This window comes from Xenopus tropicalis, chromosome 6 (assembly GCF_000004195.4).
Source record: "Xenopus tropicalis strain Nigerian chromosome 6, UCB_Xtro_10.0, whole genome shotgun sequence".
Taxonomy (NCBI): Eukaryota; Metazoa; Chordata; class Amphibia; order Anura; family Pipidae; genus Xenopus; species Xenopus tropicalis.
The window spans coordinates 12,113,713-12,131,262 of NC_030682.2; the positions used below are offsets into that span (position 1 = coordinate 12,113,713).

A 17,550-nucleotide genomic window follows, 5' to 3' on the forward strand; every position below is an offset into this window, starting at 1 on the left:
CAGTAAAGTGTGCCTGAGTCTGAGCTTTCATAAGGAGCCAGCACTACACATTAGAACTGCTTTCAGCTAACCTATTGTTTCTCCTACTCCTATGTAACTGGAGGAGTCCCAAGCCGGACTTGGATTTTTTACTATTGAGTGCTATTCTGAAATGTTGGGAGGTATGCTTCCTGCTTTCAGCTCTCTAAGCTGTTAGCAGTCAGTAACCAGTGACTTGAGGGGGGGGCATATGGGACATATCTATTCAGTTAGTTTTCATCTGCCCTGCGTGCTCACAAACTACTGGTTATGTCCCATGTGGCTTCCCCTAAAGTCACTGACTGACTAAGGAACAGTGTGTAAGTGCAGTGAGTTGTACAGTAACAGCCGTGTAACCTCTCTCTTTCCTATTTCATATTCACAGGCTGGAAAATATAATTGCTCTAGCACAAGCAATAAAGTGAGTATCTATGTGGCACGACATATTCTGATATTGCACTATAATAATGTAAAGTGAATAGATGGCAGGAACTTTCCTGAGACCGACATGTTGGTAAAGTCTACGGTTGCCACATTTGCTGCTGGTTAAACCTAAACAAAGGGGGCGGGGATAAAGGCATGGGGGTTGGGTCAGTGATGCTAAGGGCGGGCATGATGACATCAGGGGAGGGCACAATGATATTGGGGTTATGATGCCAGGCTGCAACGCAGCAACTGGTTGGATTTCTGTCCAGTTTTGGCAATTTGGCTGAGCAGGACTTGGAATTGTATTATTTAATGCTATTCTGCTCATTGGGCATCACAAATATCATGAAAAAATGTAAATCTAAGCAATTATCCAATGTTTTTGATGAAAATTTTTAACGGTATGTGTAGATGTAATTGTAATTTTTATTCCCGGTGTTGCTAGTTGTGACTTTTGAAAGAATGCAGCAAAAACCCAGCTGTTCAACAGACCTGCCAAAAACAACAAAGCTGACTTTTACTGCATTGTTTCTCTTAAAGTCAGAACCAGTAGTACCTAAAGGTCCAACAGACACTGATTTGAATTACATTTCCACCCAACTTTATACCCAGTGAGAGCAATAAATGTATTTCTTCTTCGTCCCTTCCATGTCAGTACGCACGGGCAGTATTGCCCCCACAGCTAGGAGGTAGGACCTATATACCAAAGCCAATCAAAATTAGCCCTTACCTATAAGACCATGTGACTTCCTCCTCACCACTGTTATTTTTTGTCCTACTGAACAGGAGGTAGGATCTCCCTCCTCACCATTTTGTGATTTCACAGTTTGATTTTTCTTTTGTTTTTGTAATTTTATTTATTTATTTTATTTTTTACCTCTGTGTATACATAGAGGGATGATTCCCAGGTAATGGAGAAGATTTTACCTGATTCCCCAATAAGTAAAGTAATCAAACTTTCACCTATTGGATGAAATGCAGGTGTGGGCATACCCATGGTCCTAGCCTTGTGCTAAAATAGCCCCCTGCTCTATTCCCATGTATGCACAGTATGCAAACAGCTGCTTAGTGGGAAAGTATACAGGCGTGGGTATTTCCACTTTCCTGCCTGTGACCAATTGAGTCTCCTTTTTCCTATGGTGTTTTGAGCCTTTGAAGACTGATATCGGACTAAAGGGCCATGGGTATGGATATGGGCTAGTGATAACTAAGCCTGAATCTGGTGAGTATGAATCTTCAGTCTCCACTGTGTGTTTGAAATGCTCAGTGCACTGAGAAGCCTGCATACTAATGAGCTAATTATGTCCCTCAGCTGAAGGCTGTCTGGGTTCCTGTGGGAGTTGCCATGCTGCTGACTACTCACTGCTATCTGGTAAGGTGTAAGTGCTTCTTTAGGGCACTTTGCTATTGATATCTTTAGTGTTTTTACTGTAAGCCTGAGTCCTCTGTGCAGACACAGCAGGTATGGGTGCAGGTATGGGTGCTCGTATGTGTGCTCATTTACACCAGGTGCTTCCAAGACTGTTCTAGGAGTTGCACTGCTGTAGCAGTATGGTATCTCCTTTTCTTACAGCGAGTCTGCACCTTATAACCAGCCTTTCTCCAGGGTTCTAACTGGAGTTTGCATTTTGCCTACAAGCCAATTTTATCCTGTAAGGTGTTTGTGTGCTTCTAGGCCTCCTTGCTATTGCTGTTTCATATTGTTAGCCTTTCCTGGTGAGTCGAGTCTGCCATGCAAACTCTACAGGTATTGGGGCTCATTATTACACTGGGTACATCCAGACTGGCTGGGAGTTGCACTGCTGTAGCAGTATGGTATCTCCTTTTCTCGCAGGGAGTCTGCACCTTATAACCAACCTTTCTCCACGGTTCTAACTGGAGTTTGCATTTTGCCTACAAGCCAATTTTATCCTGTAAGGTGTTTGTATGCTTCTAGGCCTCCTTGCTATTGCTGTTTCATATGGTTAGCTTTTCTTTGTGAGTCTACCATGCGGACTCTGCAGGTATAGGCTCTCATTATTACACCAGGTGTGCCCAGACTGGCTGGGAGTTGCTGCTGTAGCAGTACAGTCTTTCTCCAGGGTTCTGACTGGAGTTTGCCTTTTACCTACGAGCCAGTGTTATCTTGTTAGGTGCTTGTATGCTTCTTGTGCTCCTTGTTATTGCTATTTCATATATGTAGAATTCCTTGTGAGTCAAATCTACTGTGCAGACACAGCAGGTATAGCAGCTCTTATTTCATCAGGGGCTTCCTGGTTTAACTGGGGTTTCTGCTGTGGCAGTGGTGTACCTTTTCCTGCTTATTTTATTTCTGCAGGCCCTGGTTGGGTCTTTGACTTAAAAGGCAGTTTTTTCCTACCAGGTATGAACAGAGTTGTAGTTCAACAACTCCTTTTTCTTTCTGGTGTGTTTACTGGTATATTTCTGTCTGCTACCATGATAGGAGCCAACATTAGTAAATTTTTGATTCCTATGTGACTGTCATTTTGCATGACTGCCGGCTTGTGCTATGACCTTTGCTTACGTGCCTGTTGGTCGTTGTCCTGGTTATGGCCTTTGGTCAGCGTGACCGCTGTTCTTGGTCCCTGTTAGCCAGTTTTTTGCTATGTCTCTGGCTTGCATGACTGATGTTCCTTTGTTTGGGCTTTGCCTTGTGTGCCTGTTGACCCTGGCCGTGATTATGGTTTTTGGTTTGCTTAGCCGTTGGTTCGGTCTATGGCCTTTGCCTTACTTGGCTGCAGTTCCTGCTTATGGCCTCCGGCTCATCTGTCTACTGCCTCTGACCCCTGGCATCAGACTTTCTGCTATAGCCTTGGCTTGCTTGGCTGCTGGTCCTTTTCATGGACTTTGCCTTGTGTGTCTGTTGGCCCTGATTATGATCTTTGGCTTGCTTGGCTGTTGGTTCTGTCTATGGCCTTTGCCTAACTTGGTTGCAGTTTCTGCTTATGGCCTCGAGCTCATCTGTCTACTGCCTCTGACCCCTGGCATCAGACTTTCTACTATAGCCTTGGCTTGCTTGGCTGCCGGTCCTTGTCATGGACTTTGCCTTGTGTGCCTGTTGGCCCAGATTACGGTCTTTGGCTTGCTTGGCTGTTGGGTCTGTTTATGGCTTTTGTTGCCCTTGGCTGTGGTTCCGGGTTATGGCCTTTGGCTTGCTTTGCTACTGCCTCTCACCCCTGGCAGCAGAATTTTTGCTATAGACTTGCCTGCTGGTCCTTGTTTTGGACTCTGGCTTGCTTGTCTGCTGGTCCTTGTTGGCTTGAGTGGCCACTGGTCCTTGGTTTTGGCCGTTTTCTTTGCTTGGTTGCTGGCCCTGGTTTGGTTCTGGCCTTGACTCACTTGGCTGCTTCTACCATTCTGGCTTTTAGCTCACTTGGCCGCTGGTTCTGTCCTCTGGTTTGCTTGGCCATTTTTCCCAGTTCTGTCCTTTGGCTTGCTCGGCAGTGGGATCTGATTTTGGCCTTTGGCTTGCTTGCCCATTGGTTCCAGTTTTGACCTTTGGCTCGCTTGGACATTAGTTTAGTCTTTGACTTGCTTGTCCATTGGTTCAGACCTTTGGCTCTGGTTTCAGCCTTTTGGCTCTGTTTTGGGCCTTAGTTTGCTTGGCCATCGACTCTGGTTTTGGCCATTGGCTCCAGTTTTGACCATTTGGCTCACTTACCCATTGGTTTTGGCCTTTGGCTGGTGTGACCGTTGGCCCGGTTCTGGTCTTTGGCTTGCTTGGCCTCTTGGTTCTGGCCTTTGGCTTGCTTGGCCGCTTGGCTCTGGTTCTGGCCTTTGGCTTGCTTGGCCGCTTGGTTCTGGCCTTTGGCTTGCTTGGCCGCTTGGCTCTGGTTCTGGCCTTTGGCTTGCTTGGCTCTGACCTTTGGCTTGCTTGGCCTTTGGCTCTGGTTCTGGCCTTTTGGCTCAGGTTTTGACCTTTGGCTTGATTGGCCTTTTGGCTCTGTTTTTGGCCTTCAGCTTGCTTGGCCATTGGCTCAGGTTTTGGCCATTGGCTCCAGTTTTGGCTTGCTTGCCCATTTTTGGCCTTTGGCTTGCTTGGCCGTTGGCTCTGTTTCTGGCCTTTGGCTTGCTTGGCCGTTGGCTCTAGTTCTGGCCTTTGGCTTGCTTGGCGATTGACTCCAGTTTTGGCCTTTGGTCCTGGTTTGTGGCTTTTTTGACCCCGGTTTTAGCCTTGGTTTGCTTGCCAACTTGCCCTGTTTTTTGTCCTTTGGCTCTCAGGGAGACTGGCCCTGGTTAGGAACTTAGGCTCATAGGATACTGGCAATTGTTTATGAGGCTGCCAGTTTTGTTGTGCTCCTCAGTGCAGGTGGCTGCTGGCCTTGGCTTAGTCCTTGGCGTATATGGTTGCCAGTCATGCTGTGGTCCTTGGTGCAGGCATGTGGTTGGCTGCCTTTGATATGGTCTTTGGTTCATGTCATGGTGTGCCTTGGCGCTTGTGGCTGTCTACCTTAGCTGCTTTCTTGGCATGTGTGGGTGCTGTTTTTCACCTTGTTTTCCACTCCTTACTAGCAGTGGCTAGTTTGGGGACAGGTTTCTTTGCAGTTACAGTATCTGAACAGTCCATCAGTGGTTGCAGAGTCATGTATTGCAAGTACAGCGCTAGCTTATTGCTATTGCTTGTGTGTTAGCTGTCTTTCACTCTGGGCTCTTGCATGCAGGGATGGCAGCTGGCGTGTTCTCCAGTGCTTTGCTTGACATGTCCACCGCTGCTTTTCTGGCAGGGTGTTGGTTTGTCCGCTGGTTGTTTAGCATGCATAGTATATGGCGCTTCTGACTTTCATGCAGGGTGGCTATATGGTACATTGAGTATGGGCTGGCTGTGCACCAGTCGTTCCATGCATGATTTCCAGTTGATTCCAGTCATGTTTTACTGGTTAGCTAATCTTCCATCTGCAGGTCGTGTACAGTTCCTGAACCTGGCCCTAACATTGCTGGTTAGGTAGCCTCTCAAGGTTGGTAGCTACAGTGAGTGGTAGGAAGTTGGGTTTCAGCCTGTCATGCTCTGTTACAGGCTGGAGTCCCTAGCTTGTTTGTGCCATAGGGGGGCTTGATGGCTAGTGTGCCCTTTCACTGTTCGTTGCTTCAGATCTGTGCTTGGATTATCTTTGGCTGATCTCTGGGGGTTGTTAAGTTTGACGGCTGTCAACACCAATTTAAGCTGATACCGGTGTGCTTTGGAGCTAGATGCTTGTGTGCCACAATTATTTTTCTAGGGCCCCAGGTTAGTGCTAAGGATCGGGGGCATAGAGGCAGCTCTAGTGGATAATGCATCCGAGTTGTGGTTAACTGGTCGGTTGCTGTGGGGCTGGTAACACCAGTGAACTGCCCAGTGCCAGAGTTATGATTGTGACCATTTTCTTCTTGTTGGCAGAGGATCCTCCCGAGCCGGGCTTGGATGTTTATGGCAACCGTAGTGTGGAAATCCCTCTGGTCCCTGAGAGGATTCTTGTAGCCGGGAATGGTCAGTTTTTTCTTGTGATGCTTGGTTTGTTTTTAGCATCTGTTGATATTATTGTTCCCACCCCTTATTTTTTAGGGGCATGGCTTGGTAGATCCCATGCGTACTGACATGGAAGGGACGAAGAAGAAAATGAGAATTTCACTTACCTCTTATCGTAAATTCCATTTCTTCTAGTCCCGACATGTCAGTACGGGGTTTCCCATCCCAATTATTTGCTTCTTGTATTGCTTGGCAAATGTATAACAGTGGTGAGGAGGAAGTCACATGGTCTTATAGGTAAGGGCTAATTTTGATTGGCTTTGGTATATAGGTCCTACCTCCTAGCTGTGGGGGCAATACTGCCCGTGTGTACTGACATGTCGGGACTAGAAGAAATGGAATTTACGATAAGAGGTAAGTGAAATTCTCATTATTGGGAAGTTGCTTAGATTGACATTTTATGTGGGTAGAAAGGAGAGAGCCCCCTACTGGGCAAAGGCATGAAATCTAATCACAGTATCTTCCCCTCCCACAGTCCCCTAAGGCAGTATTAGCCCTGCAGCAGCTATTATGGTTATATAATTATAGTCTATGCAGGGCCGTATTTATATATATGCAGAGCCTGTGCCTGTGTCTGTATAATCATTTATTTATCCTTATGGGAACAGTGAGTTGTACAGTAACAGCCGTGTAACCTCTCTCTTTTCTCTACTTCATATTTACAGTGACGCTCAGAAACGTAAATTAGAGAATATTAAGAAAGAGTAAGTATTATATATAGATGAACAGTTTCTGATTTTGCAGTTTAATTGTTTCAATACAATAAATTATGGAATCTTTACTGAGACGGACACTTTGGGATTCTGAAGCCTCCAAATATCCCCCAGTACCTCCCACCCCTGGGGGGCAATTTGTGTATTTAAAAGGGGCTGTAAAGTATCTGAATAAGTCACTGCGCAATGAGAAATGTGCTCCTTGGTTTCTTCCAGACAAATTTCTCTTCTTTTGGCTTCTTGAATACGGTTGCCACATTTGCCGCTGGCTAAACCCAAACAAAGGGGGCGGGGATAAAGGCATGGGGGTTGGGTCAGTGATGCTGGGGGCGGGCATGATGACATCAGGGGAGGGCACAATGATATTGGGCGGGGTTATGATGCCGGGCCGCAACGCAGCAACTGGCTGGATTTCTGTCCAGTTCTGTCAATGTTTCAGACCAGACAGTAAGTTTGGAAGGGACAGCCCGTTGTAAAACTGGGATCTCTGCTTGTCCCTGACTCTATCTATATTCTGCCTACTGAGTCCTATCCTTTAATTAAAGGTACAAGTTCTATTATAGAGAGACCGGTTATGCTAATTTAGAAAAACAATTCCATATTTTTTATTGATTTGCTTTTTCTTTCTGTAATAATAAGAAATTTACTGTACTGATAACTAAGCCATGCTGGGAGAAAAAAAAATCACCCTTAAAGGGATACTGACATGATGTTTCTGGGGTACTTTTTTATTTCTAAATGACATTGTTACACAGCAAATAATTCCCTCTGCAATTTAACCTTTTATTCTTGTACCGACAAATATATTTGTAGCTGTAATATTGGTGTGTAGGCGCCATCTCAGTGCATTGTGCCTGAGTCTGAGCTTTCAGCCAGCGCTACACATTAGAACTGCTTTCAGCTAACCTATTGTTTCTCCTACTCCCATGTAACTGGAGGAGTCCCAAGCCGGACTTGGATTTCTTACTATTGAGTGCTATTCTGATACCTACTGGGGGCTGCTATCTTGCTCCCTTCCCATTGTTCTGCTGATCTGCTGCGGGGGTGAGGGGGGGGGGAATCACTCCAACTTGCAGCGCAGCAGTAAAGTGTGCCTGAGTCTGAGCTTTCAGAAGGAGCCAGCGCTACACATTAGAACTGCTTTCAGCTAACCTATTGTTTCTCCTACTCCCATAGAGAAATAGAAGCTCATAAATCTGTTGATACAGTGCTCAGCAGATACATCTTGCACTGAGCCCCCCCCCCCCCAGCTATCCTAAAGTGCAGTGTCTGGCCCTGGACAATGGACCGACCCTCAAAGCTTTAATTCCTCCTCTCCTCCCTTAAACTCTTTTTATCCCCTACATACTATACACTATACTTCCATCCATCAAGCTTCCTTGTTCCTATACAGTTAGAAGCAAGAGGCCCATTGATACCTGGGCCAACCTGGAGTTTTCCTGGTACCCTGGGGGGCCAGTCCGACACGGCTAAAGTGTGTAACAGGGCAAGGGTTACAAATGATTAGTTTCACTCATGAGATTATTTAAAGTGTTCATGTCATAAAATGAGCTAACCAATAAGATGGTGGCTTTAAACAGGTGGGTTACTGCTCCTGGGCAAACTTAGTGCCTTTTATTACAAGACCCCTATATTATAATAAAAGGGAGTGAGCCTATAGCCTTATGGGAACAGTGAGTGCAGTGAGTTGTACAGTAACAGCCGTGTAACCTCTCTCTTTTCTCTACTTCATATTCACAGTCTGGAAAATATCGCTGCAAAAAGCCAGGAACAAATACAATCTGATATAAACACACAAGCACAACCAATAAAGTGAGTATCTATGTGGCACGACATGTTCTGATATTGCACTATAATAATGTAAAGTGAATAGATGGCAGGAACTTTCCTGAGACCGACATGTTGGTAAAGTCTATGGTTGCCACATTCAGGGTCGGACGGCCCAGACCCGACCCTTGCGTCGCTCCCCCTGCCCGAACGCGTTATATTTACGCGCTCAGGGAAGGTCGTCGGGTGGGGGGGCTTGTCTGGCTAAACCCAAACAAGGGGGTGGGGATAAAGGCATCAGGGTTGGGTCAGTGATGCTGGGGCCGGGCATGATGACATCAGGGGAGGGCACAATGATATTGGGTGGGGTTATGATGCCGGGCTGCAGCGCTGCAACTGGCTGGATTTCTGTCCAGTTTTGAGCAGTGAGTTAATAGTAATTTTGGAGGGTAAATGGTATTGGGGGAATAACCGCCGATTAGAGCCTTTAAGAGGCGATATATGAACAGACAGATACAGGGAAGCCTGAGTAATAAGTGGGGAATAATTGTGCAAAAAACCTCAAGTCTGGAGGAAACCTCAAGTCTACCAGGAAAACTCCCGGTGGGCCCAGGTATCAGTGGGCCTCTTGCTTCTAACTGTTTAGCCTATTTCATGGTTATTCCCTATTTCTGTGTGGGAACAAGGAAGCTTGATGGATGGAAGTATAGTGTATAGTATGTAGGGGAAAGAGACTAGGATAAAAAGAGTTTGAGGGAGGAGAGGAGGAATTAAAGCTTTGAGGGTGGGCCTATTGTCCAGGTGGGCCCCTGCCATCTCAGTCTGACACTGTAGCAGGTTATCACCTAATAACACATTTTTGGTGGAAGGCACGGAGTGCCGACTTCTAAAAATATTGGGACTTAACTGAATCATCAATCAGCATTGCGCCCGTATTTGTGGGTAACGGGAGCGGGTGCTACACTGCCAGTTGGTATTGTTGTTGAATTTGGGGTGCTCGTCTAGCTGGTGGGGCTGTTGGTGCCTCGCCTAAGACGGGCATGAGATTGATGTGGACCCTTTTAATCAAGTATGGAAATTTGAAGTGACAGAGAATGGGAAAATGTTGATATGCTCAGTTCATAGAATACTAATATCGTGTTGAAATCCACGGCGGTAATTAACATTGATGTCCCTTTCCTGAATCCCCTTCTGTTTGATTGTGCGGTAGTCCATTGATCTGAGGATATATGAAGCTGCACATATAAAAAGTATTATTAAGACAGTATATTGCACTTAAATTATTTACGCAGATTAAATCTATTATGTACTTGATAGTACCCGCGGAGCGGCAATTGTTTTGTTACTCACATATTGGCAATTTCAATGTAGGCTATTATTTGAAGCATTCGAAGGTGTTCTGAACTGCCTATATAGATATATATGATAGGTGCAGCAGATGTATTTGTAACTGAATCTCAGGGAGACAAACATATCGCATTACTGTTGAGAGGAGAATTTTGCTATGCAAGTATCTATGTTGATTGGGCTCGGCAACATATATGACAACATTCATTTTGCGCACTCCACCTATGTTATCTGTGGGCCGCATAAAGTATCAAATAAAAATAGATTTCTAAATTAATTTATATGGTATAAGATACGCGCCAATAAAATATTTTTATTTATTGTAAATGGTTATTTTTGCGATCCTAGACCAATATACTTTATACTTTATACCAATATACCAAATTCCTACGCTCCTGTACAAGGTCTGCGGAACGTATGTGGAGAAAATCCCGTACGCAAGCAGACTTTATCCATTATAAATTCCTATTGGCCTGCCTCAATTCTGCCCTGTCGAAGGCTAAACAGGAATACTACAACACACTTATAAATAACAATAAATCCAACCCACGACCCCTGTTTTCCATATTTAATACCCTTCTGCGTCCCTCACAGACTCAATCACCTGACTTTATGCACTCCCCCCAGGACTTTGCTGATTTCTTCATGAACAAAGTGGAGTCCATTCGCAATCAGATTCCCCCCTCTACAAAACAGCTCCTCCTTCCTCAGCCCCCTTCCGCATGTCTTAGCTCTTTTGGTCCCGTAACTGTCTCCGAAGTCTCCCGGCTTCTTTTTTCTGCTCCGCTCACCACTTGCTCTCTTGACCCTATGCCTTCTTCTCTGCTCAAACACTGTGCTGCTGAACTCACTCCGGCTCTTACTCACATCTTTAACTCTTCTGTGACCTCTGGAAGGGTTCCCTGTTCCTTCAAACAGGCCTGTGTCAAGCCCATCCTAAAAAAGGCCACTCTGGACCAGTCCTGTCTCTCTAACTACCGTCCTGTCTCACTTCTACCGCTTGCCTCCAAAATCTTAGAGCGAATTGTCTTCTCCCGTATCACTAACTTCCTTAACGCCCATAATTTATTAGACCCGCTGCAATCTGGTTTTCGGCCTGCGCATCTGTATGCTGATGATATTCAAATTTATCTGTCGACCCCTTCATTAACAGTTGAAACTGAGACTCAAATCTCTAACTGCCTCCTGGCTATCTCTAATTGGCTGAACCAACGCCACCTTAAACTGAACCTAACAAAAACTGAACTAATGATCTTTCCGCCTAAGCCTGGTCCTTCCCCCCCCCCCCCCTTTTCTATCTCTATTGATGGCACCCTCATCAACCCTGTCGATTCGGCGCGTTGTTTGGGGGGGATCTTTGACTCCAGTCTCTCCTTCTCTGATCATATTAACCCCACTGTCAAAACCTGTCACTTTTTCTTACGCAATATTGCCAGAATCCGTCCCTTTCTCTCTACTGCAACAGCTAGGCTGCTCATGCATGCGCTCATCCTGTCACGACTGGACTACTGCAACCTGCTACTAACCGGCCTCCCTAACTCCCATCTCTCCCCCCTACAGTCTATATTAAATACTGCTGCCAGAATTCTCCTCCTCTCATCCAGGAGAGTTCAGGCCCTTCCCCTGCTAAAGTCCTTATCGTGGCTTCCCATTAAACAAAGAATATCCTACAAACTTCTTCTCCTAACCTTTAAAGCCCTCCATTCCTCTGCTCCTCACTCCATCTCTTCCCTGGTGTCTCCGTACGTTCCTGGCCGACTCCTTCGTTCCTCGCAGAGCAACCGTTTGGTTGCGCCCCCCACTACTACTACTGCTGTTTCCCGCCTTAAACCCTTCTGCCCTGCTGCCCCTCACATTTGATATGCCCTCCCTGATTTCCTCCGGAGAGAATCCTCCCTTAGTCTTTTTAAAACGAAACTAAAAGACTACCTTTTGGAGCACTCGCCCAGCACCTGATCTGGGAACTGGCACTTTTATTGTAGTGTCACCCACTGTGACCTACAGCACTTATATTTGTGTCTGTTAGTTACCCTCACATATAGATTGTAAGCTCTACGGGGCAGGGACCTCCATCCTCTTGTGTCTTTGACTCTTAACTTATTGCAACTGTAACTGTATCTTGTATTTATTGTTATACTTTGTATTTATCTTTTATCCTATTAACCCCCTGTTTGTATTAATGTATCCTACTGCTACATAAGTAGCGCTTTATAAATAAAATTATACATACATACATACTCATAAGCAATTCCTTCTTTACCTGTAAAATAATGGACAAATAAAAAAATAAAACCCAAACAGAAAATACTTACCAATCCAGAATGGCACTACCCTTGTCGCCAAGTGAGCGGATCTTCACCCGATATCCCCACCTATGGGGAGGCGATATCGAGGAGCGTTTAGGTAAACAAAAAAAATAATTTGATCGTTTGGCCAAACGATCAGATCACTGTATGTGGGCGGCAATGGGGCAGTCAGTTCCGAGCCAATGCAGTCCCCGATCCGACTGAATTTTCTAACCTGCCCGATCGATATCTACCCAATTTCAGGCCAGATATCGGTCAGACAGGCCCCTCGTTTCTACCCCTACACGGCCCGATTACCTGGCGAATCGATCCAAGGGACCCATATCAGCAGCTACTATTGGCCCGTGTATGGGGACCTTTAGTGTATGCAATATAGTTGGTATGCTTGGAAGATAGACAATGGATTAATTTAAAGGGATTGATGGTTAACCAGAATCTAAGAGTGTAATATACTCACCTAATCTTGCTTCGTCTACTCCTCCTCCCACACTGTGAAGTGAACTTAATGATTTAAAAAGAGCGGATGAAATAAGTGGTTCTCAACCTTCCTAATGCCGCGACCCTTTAATACAGTTCCTCATGTTGTGGTGACCCCCAACCAGAAAAGTATTCCTAAGACCATCGGAAATATGTGTTTTCCGATGGCCCTAGGCAACCCCTGTACAAGGGTCCTTCGACCTCCAATGGGGTCCTGACCCACAGGTTGAGAACCGCTGGTCTAATACATTCATAACAGATATATTCTTTATTTGATACAGTTTCAACACAGATAGGGGTGTCATATCCGTTTGGAAAAGAGAAAGCAGTTACACTGTATCAGGACACATTAAGACACTGCTAGCAATCAATTAGACAGCTGGTAACAATATCAAAACATTACTTGCGATTTATAAGCAACAATTCAGCCCAGTGGCAGTTATTATAAGGTATTAACGCTTGTATATATTTTATAAACTTCTTTGCTTTTTATTTTTAATTCCAGTGGATTTTAAATAAGTAGTAAATAAAGATTGTTTTTAATTAGTTCTAAGGTAGGTGTGCAGTGTCGGACTGGCCCACCAGGATACCAGGAAAACTCCCGGTGGGTCCAGGGGTCAGTGGGACCTCCTGCTCCTGACCATTTGGCCTGTTTCATGGTCATTCCCTATTTCTGAATGGGAACAAAGTGGAGAAATAGATGTAAGAATAGATGCTAGCATGTAAATAAGAGAGACTGGGAGAATAAAGAGGCTGGGTGAGGAAAGGAGGAAAAATAGTTTGGAGAGTGGGTCCTAAGGTGTAAGTTTCTGGTGGGGCCCTGGGGTCCCAGTCTGACACTACAGGTGTGCCAACAGATTTGTGTGTCTTCTAAAATACTATTGCATTCATATATTACACATTGTGCACCCTGTAAGAAAACTATAATGCAAGATTTTCTTTTTTTCCTTTATTATCAATTTTGTCAATTTGGCTGAGCAGGACTTGGAATTTTATTATTTAATGCTATTCTGCTCATTGGGCATCACAAATATCATGAAAAATCTAAATCTAAGCAATTATCCAATGTTTTTGATGAAACTGTTTAACGCTATGTGTAGATGTAATTGCATTGTTATTCCCGGTGTTGCTAGTTGTGACTCTTGAAAGAATGCAGCAAAAACCCAGCTGTTCAACAGACCTGCCAAAACCATAAAGCTAACTTTTACTGCATTGTTTCTCTTGAGTCAGAACCAGTAGTACCTAAAGGTACAACAGACACTGATTTGAATTACATTTACACATTTAAAGCCCATTTATTTTAAAAGGGGCTGTAAAGTATCTGAATAAGTCACTGCGCAATGAGAAATTTGCCCCTTGGTTTCTTCCAGACAAATTTCTCTTCTTTTGGCTTCTTGAATACGGTTGCCACATTTGCCTATCTATATTCTGCCTACTGAGTCCAATCCTTTAATTAAAGGTACAAGTTCTATTATAGACAGACCAGTTATGCTAATTTAGAAAAACAATTCCATATTTTTTATTGATTTGCTTTTTCTTTCTGTAATAATAAGAAATTTACTGTACTGATAACTAAGCCATGCTGGTAGAAAACAATTTCTAAATTATTAAATTACACTTTAATTTCTAAATTACACTGTTTACACAGCAAATAATTCGCTCTGCCATGTAATATTTAATATTCGAACCAGCAAATGTATTTGTAGCTGTAATATTGGTGTGTAGGCGCCATCTCAGTGCCTTGTGCCTGAGTCTGAGCTTTCAGCCAGCGCTACACATTAGAACTGCTTTCAGCTAACCTATTGTTTCTCCTACTCCCATGTAACTGGAGGAGTCCCAAGCCGGACTTGGATTTCTTACTATTGAGTGCTATTCTGATACCTACTGGGAGCTGCTATCTTGCTCCCTTCCCATTGTTCTGCTGATTGGCTGCTGGGGGTGAGGGGGGGGGTATCACTCCAACTTGCAGCGCAGCAGTAAAGTGTGCCTGAGTCTGAGCTTTCAGAAGGAGCCAGCGCTACACATTAGAACTGCTTTCAGCTAACCTATTGTTTCTCCTACTCCCATGTAACTGGAGGAGTCCCAAGCCGGACTTGGATTTCTTACTATTGAGTGCTATTCTGATACCTACTGGGAGCTGCTATCTTGCTCCCTTCCCATTGTTCTGCTGATCGGCTGCTGGGGGGGGGGGGGGATATCACTCCAACTTGCAGCGCAGCAGTAAAGTGTGCCTGAGTCTGAGCTTTCAGCCATCGCTACACATTAGAACTGCTTTCAGCTATCCTATTGTTTCTCCTACTCCCATGTAACTGGAGGAGTCATGACTTGGCTAAGCAGGACTTGGAATTGTATTATTTAATGCTATTCTGCTCATTGGTCATCACAAATATCATGAAAAAATGTAAATCTAAGCAATTGTCCAATGTTTTTGAGGAAACTTTTTAATGCTATGTGTAGATGTAATTGCATTTTTATTCCCTGTGTTGCTGGTTGTGACTCTTGAAAGAATGCAGCAAAAACCCAGCTGTTCAACAGACCTGCCTAAAACAACAAAGCTGACTTTTACTGCATTGTTTCTCTTGAGTCAGAACCAGTAGTACCTAAAGGTCCAACAGACACTGATTTGAATTACATTTCCACCCAACTTTATACCCAGTGAGAGCAATAAATGTATATTGGGAAGTTGCTTAGATTGACATTTTCTTTTATGTGGGTAGAAAGGACAGAGCCCCCTACTGGGCAAAGGCATGAAATCTAATCACAGTATCTTCCCCTCCCACAGTCCCCTAAGGCAGTATTAGCTCTGCAGCAGCTATTATGGTTATATAATTATAGTCTATGCAGGGCCGTATTTATATATATGCAGAGCCTGTGCCTAGGTGGGCAGCCCTCGGGTGTCTGTATAATCATTTATTTATCCTTATGGGAACAGTAAGTGCAGTGAGTTGTACAGTAACAGCCGTGTAACCTCTCTCTTTTCTTTACTTCATATTTACAGGGACCCAGATTTACAAAAATTACTGGATTTAAATATAACGTAAGTATTATATATAGAAGAACAGTTTCTGATTTTGCAGTTTAATTGTTTCAATACAATAAATTATGGAATCTTTACTGAGCCGGACACTTTTGGAAAATAAAGGGATTCTGAAGCCTCCAAATCTCCCCCAGTACCTCCCACCCCTGGTATGTAAAGTATCTGAATAAGTCACTGCGCAATGAGAAATTTGCTCAATAATTTAAAAAAAAACATAACAAAAAGAAACCCTCCCAGCTGCCACCAGATGTACCTGGCCTAATACGGCAGCAGAGCTAAGGGGGTGAGTGTGTGTGGAAGTGACATCAGGAGCACACATATGCATGACATCATTTCTGTAGCATAGTGGCGCATTTAGGTCCGGTGCCTAGGATGGTACTAGACCTAAATAAAGTGCTAAGAAAGTGCTGAGAAATATAGTTCCAGGGGTACCCAGGGCACAAATAAGCACTCACCCCAAATCCCCCCCTAACTGGCCTTCAGGCTGGGCCCCCTTAGCCCATAACAAGGTTACAGATATATAGAAACATTGGGGTAACAGTCACCCCGCTATAGTTCCAGGGGTACCCAGGGCACAAATAAGCACTCACCCCAAATCCCCCCCTAACTGGTCTTCAGGCTGGGCCCCCTTAGCCCATAACAAGGTTACAGATATATAGAAACATTGGGGTAACAGTCACCCTGCTATAGTTCCAGGGGTACTCAGGGCACAAATAAGCACTCACCCCAAATCCCCCCCTAACTGGCCTTCAGGCTGGGCCCCCTTAGCCCATAACAAGGTTACAGATATATAGAAACATTGGGGTAACAGTCACCCTGCTATAGTTCCAGGGGTACCCAGGGAATATTTGTACCCTACAAGGTATAATAGGAGCCGGGATTTGCTCATTTGCCCTTCCTTGCACTAATGCTGATGCGCTGATGTACTGCCCTACTGTATTATCTGCCTGTGTAACATTCCCTCTCCTTCATTACAGGATGAGAATGTGAAAATAGCGACCAACTGAAAGTGGGAACGGCCATCAAGCAATAACTATAAACCATACATTGCTGTCAGTACGGAGCTGTTACAGCACATCGGATTATAGGGGCAACAGGTTGGACTTGTTTGTTATATGCTGCTAATTATTAGATTTATTGCTCCGATGAATGAAAATATTCTCTAATGAACACTATTCCCTGCTGGAAAGCTACAGTCTAATAGAACTGCTCTATAATCACAATAAATCAAACCATTACCCAGTACAAGCCTGTGATGTCTCTTACTTTATATATAAACGCAGATCCAGTGGTTTTTAAATGATTTATATGTAATTTCTGTTGAAAGCAGTAACCTGTCTGTCCCTGTAGGGGGCTCCTGTAATCACTTACCTTATACCCCAGGTTGGTGCTCCTGTAAGGAGAAAACCTCACCAGCCCGGGGTATAAGGCTGAATACAATGCTTAATATTTTGCCCCCCCCAGTGATTGTACCTTTCCTTCTCCTTTAAAGGGGAACGATAACAAAGAGAAAGTTGTGTACAGAACCTGAGATGCTTTAGTGCTGAGTTTGTGGGCAAGTTACCAATGGCCGCTTTTTGCTTCCCCTGGTATCCTGCCACTCACTGCCACCTGAGGCCAGGTTCTCAGCCAGCTTTATGGCAGGAGTGGCCCTGGGGCGACCGTATGGGTTCCTCTCATGTGGCTAACTCACCAAACAAGCAGATTTCCCTCCTATATCACGTGGCACAGGTCCCTGTACGGGTTCTATTCCTGTAGTGTAACATTGTGCCTCTCTTTGTATACAATAATAATACCATGGGGCTCACCTGAGGCAGATCCATATATTACCAACCGTATGTATATAACATGCTGAGGCATGATGGGAAACTATCCCAAAACTGGGCCTGTGATAATCAGGAGACATGGGCTCATCCCATTGGGCAGTTTCCCTTCTGTATGACTGCCTTGGCGAGA

General features: G+C 44.6%; 1 long non-coding RNA gene across 1 annotated transcript; it reads left to right on the forward strand.

Annotated features, from left to right (window-relative positions):
• Positions 1 to 396: 396 nt before the first annotated feature.
• On the forward strand, positions 397 to 16,839 carry LOC108647841. Its single transcript, XR_004223240.1, has 5 exons — positions 397 to 439; positions 6,613 to 6,651; positions 8,401 to 8,472; positions 15,556 to 15,594; positions 16,572 to 16,839. It is a non-coding gene; the product is annotated as an uncharacterized LOC108647841 (long non-coding RNA).
• The last annotated feature ends 711 nt before the right edge of the window (positions 16,840 to 17,550 follow it).